The sequence below is a fragment of the Rhinopithecus bieti genome, unplaced genomic scaffold (genome assembly GCF_001698545.2).
Source record: "Rhinopithecus bieti isolate Rb0 unplaced genomic scaffold, ASM169854v2 scaffold_20891, whole genome shotgun sequence".
In the NCBI taxonomy this organism is placed as follows: domain Eukaryota; kingdom Metazoa; phylum Chordata; class Mammalia; order Primates; family Cercopithecidae; genus Rhinopithecus; species Rhinopithecus bieti.
The window spans coordinates 106,018-114,748 of NW_016810137.1; the positions used below are offsets into that span (position 1 = coordinate 106,018).

General features: G+C 40.4%; 1 protein-coding gene across 7 annotated transcripts in view; it reads right to left on the minus strand.

The window, feature by feature from the left end:
• The window catches only part of TRIM66 (tripartite motif containing 66), a 64,049-nt gene extending 55,867 nt beyond the window's left edge, over positions 1 to 8,182 (minus strand). For 4 of the 7 annotated variants that reach the window (XM_017891393.1, XM_017891396.1, XM_017891388.1 and 1 more), the window contains exons 1-2: positions 5,116 to 5,179; positions 2,173 to 2,300 (exon numbers count right to left, since the gene is read on the minus strand). The gene's annotated coding sequence lies outside the window, so the exon portion shown is untranslated. Of the gene's footprint in view, positions 1 to 2,172; positions 2,301 to 4,553; positions 4,582 to 5,115; positions 5,180 to 8,106 lie in introns of those variants that run through there. The other 3 variants (XM_017891391.1, XM_017891390.1, XM_017891389.1) reach the window with 3 other exon arrangements.
• Positions 8,183 to 8,731: the final 549 nt, after the last annotated feature.

Consider the following 8,731-nt stretch of genomic DNA (forward strand, 5'->3'; position numbering starts at 1 on the left):
AAAAAAAAAAAAAAAAAAAAAAGAAAAGCATATAAGATGCCACATAGCACACATATTATATGAGAAATTGCCTCTCTGGTTCCAAATTAAGCATGTTTCCATCTAACAGGCTTTTTCCCCTATTTACATCTTCTCAAGTTCTAATAACAGCACTTTTTTTTTTTAACATTTCTTTCTTTCTATAAATGAGGCATAGTACAGAAGGCTTTATGTATATGTCCTCATATAATCTTCACAACAGTCCCATGAGTTAGTAACTATCACCATTAACCTCATTTTACAGGCAAAAAAAAAAAACCTCTTGGTTTTTACACAACTAGTAATGGCAGGCAGATCAGGAATGACACTCAGATGGCCAAATATACTGACACTAAAGCTTTTGGTTTTTATTCTTCATTGCAATTAGAATAACTCGGCAACAAATATTATGATCCAGGTAACTGTCACACATAGAGAGAGACAGACGGAGTCTCACTCTGTCGCCCAGGCTGGAGTATAGTGGCGCGATCTCAGCTCACTGCAACCTCCACTTCCTGGGCTCAAGTGGTTCTTCTGCCTGAGCCTCCCGAGTAGCTGGTGTCTGCCACCACTGGCACCTGCCACCAAACTCAGCAACTTTTTTTTTTGTATTTTTAGTAGAGACAGGGTTTCACCATGTTAGCCAGGCTGGTCTTGAACTCCTGACCTCAGGTGATCCACCTGCTTGGCCTCTCAAAGTGCTAGGATTACAGGCGTGAGCCACCACAGCACCCAGCCTATTAATATGAATTTAATATTCTCCTTTTAGAGTCAAACACAGCCTTGACACATGCATAATTCGTTCACGTTAAAAATCTTAAGAGAAATCAAAGACCTGAACTTAAGAGCTAAAACTATAAAACTCCTAGAAGAAAACAAAGGGGAAAATATTTATGACATTGGATTTGGCAATGATTTCTTGAATGTGACACCAAAAGCACAAACAACAACAACAAAAAGCAGATAAGTTGGACTTCACGAAAATTTAAAACTTTGTGCATCCCAAGACACTATCAACAGAATGAAAAAGCAACTCACGGAATGGGAGAAAATATTTGCAAATCATATATCTAATAAGAGACTGGTATCCAGAATGTGTAAGGAAATTCTACAATTCGACAATAACAAATGATAACCCCATTAAAAAAATGGTCAAACTGAAACTCTATACCCATCAAACAACAACTCCCCATTCCCCCAGTCCCTAGAAATCACCTTTCTAGTTTCTATCTCTATGAAGCTGACTGCTCTAAATATCTCATGTAACTGGAATCATACAGTACTTGCCCTTTTATGACAGGCTTACCTCATTTAGCATAATGTCCTAAAGCTTCATCCATGTTGTAGCATGTGTCAGAACTTCCTTCCTTATTAAAGCTGAATAATATTCCACTATATGTACATACTACATTTTGTTTATCCATTCATTTGTTGATTAACACTTGGGTTACTTCTACCTTTTGGCAATTGCAAATAATGCTGCTAGAAACATGGGTGTACAAATATCTCTTCAAGTCCCTACTTTAAATTCTTTTAAGCATATATCCAAAAGTGGAATTACTGGATCATATGATAATTTGATTTTTAATTTTCTGAGGAACTACCATATTTTCCACAGCAGCCACACTGTATTATATTCCCTCCAACAGTGCACAAGTATTCCAATTTCTCTACATTCTTGTCAACATCTATTATTTTCTGGGATTTTTTTGGTTTGTTTGATAGCCATCCTAATGGGCTTGAGGTGGTTTCTCATCATGGTTTTGATTTGCATTTCCCTAGTGATTAGTGATGTTGAGTATTTTTTCTTGGGCTTATTGGTATTTGTACTTCATCTTTGGAGAAATGTATATTCAAATATTTTGCCCATTTTAAAATCGGGTTTTTTTTATTGTTGAGTTGTAGGAGTTCTTTATATATTATATATATTAACCCAACAATGCTGGAACCTTTTTTTCATGGCTTAAAACATCAGAAGTTTATTACTTTCAGTGATTCATGGGTTGACTGAGTAGTTCTTGTGCTTCAGTGATGTCATCTGGGATACTGGGATGGCCCAGTCCAAAACAGCTTCACTCATGGCTAGCAACTTGTATTGGTTGTCAGGCAGAAACCTCAGTTCTACTCTTCATGTGACTGCTTGGGCTTACTCACAGCATGGAGATTGGATTCCAAGATGGCATATTCCAACCAGCAAACTTAGACATTGCAGATCTCCTGAGGCCCAGCCTTTGAAGTTACACAGCAATATTTCTGCCACATTCCAGTGGTTAAAGTAAGTCCTAGGACCAATACAGATTCAAGGGAAACAGAAATAGATTTCACCTCTTGGTGGGATGGGTGGCAGAAAAGAACTGTGACTATCTTTAAATCCCTATAGTCATGAAGGGCACCATCACCAAAGCTAGCAAAAGGTGCCACCACTGCTGCAGAGGCCCAATGTCATTTGGTCCAAAGCACAGACTGCCTTATGTTGATGTATTGAGATTGCCATCTCCTATTGCTGCTAATACCAACAGTGTTATTTACCATTACTGAAGAATTATGGTAAAGTCACAGGCACCATCCTTCATACTGTCAATACTGCTGAAATCACTGGTACCAAATACCTTGCATCCTCATTGTCCAACATGATTTTAATAAAACTCCTTTAGGACCACGTGCAGTGGCTCACGCCTGTAATCCCAGCACTTTGGGAGGCCGAGGCAGGCAGGTCACTTGAGGTCAGGAGTTCAAAACCAGCTGGCCAACATGGTGAAACCCTGTCTCTACTAAAAATACAAAAATTAGCTGGGTGTGGTGGCACGTGCCTGTAGTCCCAGCTATTTGGGAGACTGAGGCAGAAGAATCACCTGACCTCGGGAGGCAGAGGCTGCAGTGAGCCGAGATCGCACCCACTGCACTCCAGACTGGGTGACACAGCGAGACACTGTCTCAAAAACAAAACAAAACAAAACAAAACTCTTTTTGGGATTTTATTCACAGCCCCCAATGGCAGCCACCTATCACTCAGGCCTCAGGTCTGTCCAAGGGCTGTGGGGCCAGGATCAGAGATTGTTAAGTAACACAGCATGAAACCTGAGGGACTAACACAGAAATCAGCCCTCTCCTCTGTCCTTCGGCACTGGAACTGAACCAAACCTGACCACCTCATTTGTTTCTTTTAAGTTTTATTTTAGGTTCAGGGGTACGTACTTAGGATTTGTTATATAGGTACATTGTGTGTCATAGGTGGTTTGGTGTATAGATTATTTCATCACCCAGGTAATAATCACAGTACCTGATCGGTAGTTTTTTGTTTTGTCTTGTTTTGTTTTTATTTTTTATTTTTTTTTTGAGACAGAGTCTCACTCTGTCACCCAGGCTGGCATGCAGTGGTGTGATCTTGGCTCATTGCAACTTCCACCTCCCGGGTTCAAGTGATTCTCATGCCTCTCAGCCTCCCAAGTAGCTGAGACTATAGGCATGTGGCACCATGCCCAGCTAATTTTTGCATTTTTAGTACAGACGGGGTTTCACCATGTTGCCCAGGCTGGTCTCGAACTCCTGACCTCAGATGATCTGCCCACCTCAGCCTCCCAAAGTGCTAGGATTATAGGCATGAGCCACCGTACAAGGCCTGATATGTAGTTTTTTGACCCTCACTCTCCTCCCACCCTCCACCCTCAAGTAGGTCCCAGTATCTGCTATCCCCATCTCTCTGTCCATATGTACTCAATCTTCAGTTCCCACTTATAAGTGAGAACATGAAGTATTTGGTTTTCTATAATGCTGGAACTTTTAAGATATATTTGTGATTCACCATATTTATACATTTAACTCACTGGATTTTCAAGAGTTCTTTAAGTAATTAGGAATGCCTATTTGCTAGATAACTGTAGTACTTACAAAGAAAATAAATTATGTTTTATTTTATAAAAGCCAATATTAACAAAATTTGTAAATAAGTTCACATATTAATCAAAGGCTCTTTAAATGGCATTGTTAAAATTTATGCCACTTATAAAGAGAATAAGATTTGTTAATTAAAATTAAGATTAAGGAAAAACTAAGTTTATGTTTAACAATAATATATTAATGTAAAAAAATAAAAATAGATCATATCTCCCCTGTACTCCAAACTCTCAGCAGACTCTGAGAGGCAAGGTAGCTTGCACATGGGTTCAGAGGGCTTAAATATTTAGATAATCCAGACTACACTTTTTAAAACTTTATTATCACAGTGAAACACTCGTTTTAAAAAGTTATTGGACAGGACTCATGAAAATATGTGTGTGGACCTCAGCTTGAGAACATTTCACTAATTAAGAGTGTGGGCCAGGTGCAGTGGCTCACGCCTGTCATCCCAGCACTTTGGAAGTTCCCATTTTTAACTAGTGCTATAACGCCTCACAGAGAGCCTCGATTCATGTTTCAAATCACTTGGGAAATACTGCAGAGAACAAAACAAACAGAAAAGATCAACAATGATATTTCTAAGTGTTGCCAACCTATTTGACTTTCTCACTGCAAAATTTCATTCAATGGATACTCACTGTGCCTATGTGACATGTCCTGTGCTAGAACAGTAAAATGAAGGGACGCGGTTCCCATCTCCAGTGACTGCACAGTTTCCAATGAGACTGTTTCCTAGGAAACGTGACATTCTGGAGCAAGACACAGGCTCCTCCCTGCTGGGCAGCAGCTTAAATACTGAATAGTTCACTAGTCAGTGTGATTCTATTCAAAATCTGTTCCTGACTAATCCTAGGAGGCCAGTCATTCTCTCTCTGCCTTGGAGTTTTAGTGAGTCAGAACAACACATCCTCTCCATCTGGGGAGGTAGCCAAACTTTAAATCAAAACCTTCCCAGGCTTCTTAGTCTGCCACCAATTTAAGGAAATCCCAAGCATGAAAAGTTCCAGCTTACAAAACAGATATGTCAGGCATCAAGAGGATTCGCTCTGTCTCACAGATTCCCCCAAAGATTGCTTTCAGCAATGAGTGTCCCTTGGGCATTTAAATTCTGATTCTTTCTACACCTGAAATTCAGTTCCTATGAAACAGGAAGAGACCTGTTATGTAGTGGGAGGTGAACTTGCGGTCCTTTGTACTTACCATCTGCAACAGTCTCATGAGCCTTGGCAATCTGCCCTAGCTCCTGTATCAAGCCCTGGAAGCAGTCCTTACAGAGCAACTGCTGGCAGGATAGGAGATGAGGGCCCACACCTGGCAAGTCGTGAGGGCACAATGACCAGGTCATTACCACAGCCTCCATCTGTCCACTCTTAGGGCAGGGTTTCTGGCCAACTAGTGGCAGCCCCATAAAGCTCATGCCCATGTCCACAGCCATGCCTATGCCCAGAACCAGGGCTTTTCCATGGATACGCTAAGGTGAGAAGCAGTGTGTAGAGCGAGCCAGCTCCACTCCCTGTAATTGAAGCACAAAGCAGAGTGATCTATTTCTTTTGGGCAGAAAAAAATCTTGTACAGGCCAGAGGGGCCTCGGAGAACAAGGCCTCAAAAGTCCAGGCCATGTTCCTCCCCAGAGCTGGAGGCTCACGCCTCAGCCACAGTTCCTCACCTGGGACCAAAAAGACAGTCCAGCCATCTCTGCCGTGGAAAACAAAGTCTGGAGGTGTCTGCTTTTGTTTGAAGGCAAACAAACCCTTCAAAAGTGTCCCAGACCTGTGCCTCTCCTTATTGGTAGGAAAGCTTGACCTAAGTTTTAATTTTGGAAAAAGGAAGAAAACTGCATTATTGACAAGTTTATGACAGGCACTTTACATACTGTATTTCAAAGGGGTTAAGACACTTTTACAAATTAAATAAAACCAAGAGGGACAGGCTGAGGAAAGAGGCTTAGAGAGGTTGGGTCATGTACAAAAACAGATGGCAAATGGCAGAGTCCAAATTCAAATCCAGGTCAGTTTGATTTGGGACTCCAGTCTTTTTTTTTTTTTTTTTTTTTAAGACAGGGTCTCACTCTGTGGCCCAGGCTAGAGTGCAGCGGCACAGTCACAGCTCACTGCAGCCTTGACTTCCCCAGGCTTAAGTGATCTTCCCACCTCATCCCACCTCAGACTCACAGGTAACTGGAATGACAGGTGCATGCCACCACACGTGGCTAATTTTTTGTATTTTTAGTAGACAGAGTTTCACCATGTTGCCCAGGCTGGTCTCAAACTCCTGGACTCAAGTGATCTGCCTGCCTTGGCCTCCCAAAGTGCTGGAATTACAAGTGTGAGCCACCACACCTGACCCACACTCTTAATTAGTGAAATGTTCTCAAGCTGAGGTCCACAGACATATTTTCATGAGTTCTGTCCTCTCATTTTTTAAAACCAGTGTTTCATTGTGATAATAAAGTTTTAAAAACTATAGTCTGGATTATCTACATATCTACCACAATATGATTTTGGGGGTAGTGTTAAGAGCCTAGGATCTAGTACACACCAGGCAGTATTACTTGTCTCAGGTTAATGAGCTGAGAGAGGAGCAGACTTAATACACAAATAATGTATTCTTGCCACTTGAAGTCTAAACGACATTGTGGCACAAAATGATGCATGTTTTACAGTATTTGGAACAGAGAAAGGAAGTGGGAAAATTGAGCCATCATCATTGTGGCATATGTTTGCTGAACTTAGCTACAAGAGTGAGCACCACATTTAAGTCTTAATGATAGTTTACTTTAGAAAAACATCAAGTACATGTGAAATTAATATTAATTTGATGACTTTATAGTTTTTTATAATTTATAAACTGTATTCAGTTTTATAGTTGTATAAAAACTAAAGGCCAAAGGAAGTTGTACCTAGTTTTATATTTGTACTTATTTAAGAAACAAAATACAAATCATTTAATTCAAATCTGGGTCTCGGTAATTATGCAAGTTTGAGAAAAATTTCACCCCAGTATGAAGTCTTTAGGAGCCAAGCCTTCAGGAAGGAGGAAGGGTGATGGGGCTGGGAGAGGCCAGGCTGCCTGGGGTCCAGAAAGATGCCACTACATAAAGCCATAGATAGATGTGCACTTCTAATTCCTTCTGGGAATTATTTAGCAGAAAACAGCCATAGCAGCAGCATGATTAGAGATGAGGACAGTCCCTATTAGAAGGTTCAAGTATGCCTGAGTTTATTTCATTGGGCCGGTAGTTCTCAAACTTTTTGGTCTTGGGAACCCCTTTACATATGTTTACTTATTGAAGACCCCAAAGAGAGTTTATTTATGTGAGTTATATCTATTGCTATTTATCACATTAGAAGTTAAAGCTGAGAAAATTTTAAAACATTAATTTTCATAACATAATAAACCTGCTATATGTTAACAAGAATAACATACTTTTTAGGAAAAAATAACTATTTCCTTTTTTCCTTTTATTTATTTATATATTTATTTTTTAAGACAGGGTTTTGCTCTGTTGCCTAGGCTGGAGGGCAGTCGTGCAAAGTTCACTGCAGCCTCAAACTTCTGAGCTCAGGCAAACTTCTTGCTTCAGCCTCCTAGGCAGCTAGCACTACAGGCATGTGCCATCACCCCCAACTATTTTATTTTATTTTATTTTGTAGAGACCAGGTCTTGCTATGTAGCCCAAGCTGGTCTCAAACTCCTGGCCTCAAGTGATCCTCCATGTTGGCCTCCCGAAGTGCTGGGATTATAGGCGTGAGCAAGCTGCACCCAGCCTAAAAAGAAATTAACTTCTGGCCGGGCGCGGTGGCTCAAGCCTGTAATCCCAGCACTTTGGGAGGCCGAGACGGGCGGATCACGCAGTCAGGAGATCGAGACCATACTGGCTAACACAGTGAAACCCCGTCTCTACTAAAAAATACAAAAAACTAGCCGGGCGTGGTGGCGGGCGCCTGTAGTCCCAGCTACTCGGGAGGCTGAGGCAGGAGAATGGCGTAAACCCGGGAGGCGGAGCTTGCAGTGAGCTGAGATCCGGCCACTGCACTCCAGCCTGGGCAACACAGTGAGACTCCGTCTCAAAAAAAAAAAAAAATTAACTTCTTTCATAAAAATTAATTTAATGAGAAGAGTCACATTGTTTCTCATATGCACCAAACTCTTTAACCTCTGGCTTAATAGAAGACGGCTGGATTCCCATACCTGCTTCTGCAGTCAATCTGTTATATGTTCTTTTGTTTATAGTATATGAGGAAAATCCAGTCTCACACAGACATACAGCTGGAAAAGATAGGAGTACTTTAATAGCCTTATCAGGTAATTGTGGATATTCTTTGATACCACACCAAAATTCAACAAGTGGTAGTAGTTTCTTAAATGTTATTTATAACGTAGACTCTGAACCAAACTTTTCTTTTTCTGTTATATTAAAATCTGCTGATCTTGCTCTTTGAACTACTCTTATCCCCAGGCATAATTTTTTAATACCAAGCATTGGTTATTTGGAAAATACCAGTTCAATGACTTAAGCAGATGTTCCAAATATCGACACATTTCATTACACAATAACAAAAAAATCACATTCTTTAGAATCACCTCTAATCTCATCAGAAATTTCTTTTAAGTATTGAGAAGCTGCCAAACTCAGGGAGGCAGCAAAAACTGTACCAGAATTCTAACTTTTGCTTGAACACTTGAATTTTATCATTGGCAACAAATACTGTCATTTCACTTTTGAGAAAATATCTGACAAATTCCCAAGTCTGATTAACCACAGTTTGTCTGCCAGTTATTGTTTTTTTTTTTTTTTTTTTTTTTTTTTTTTTTT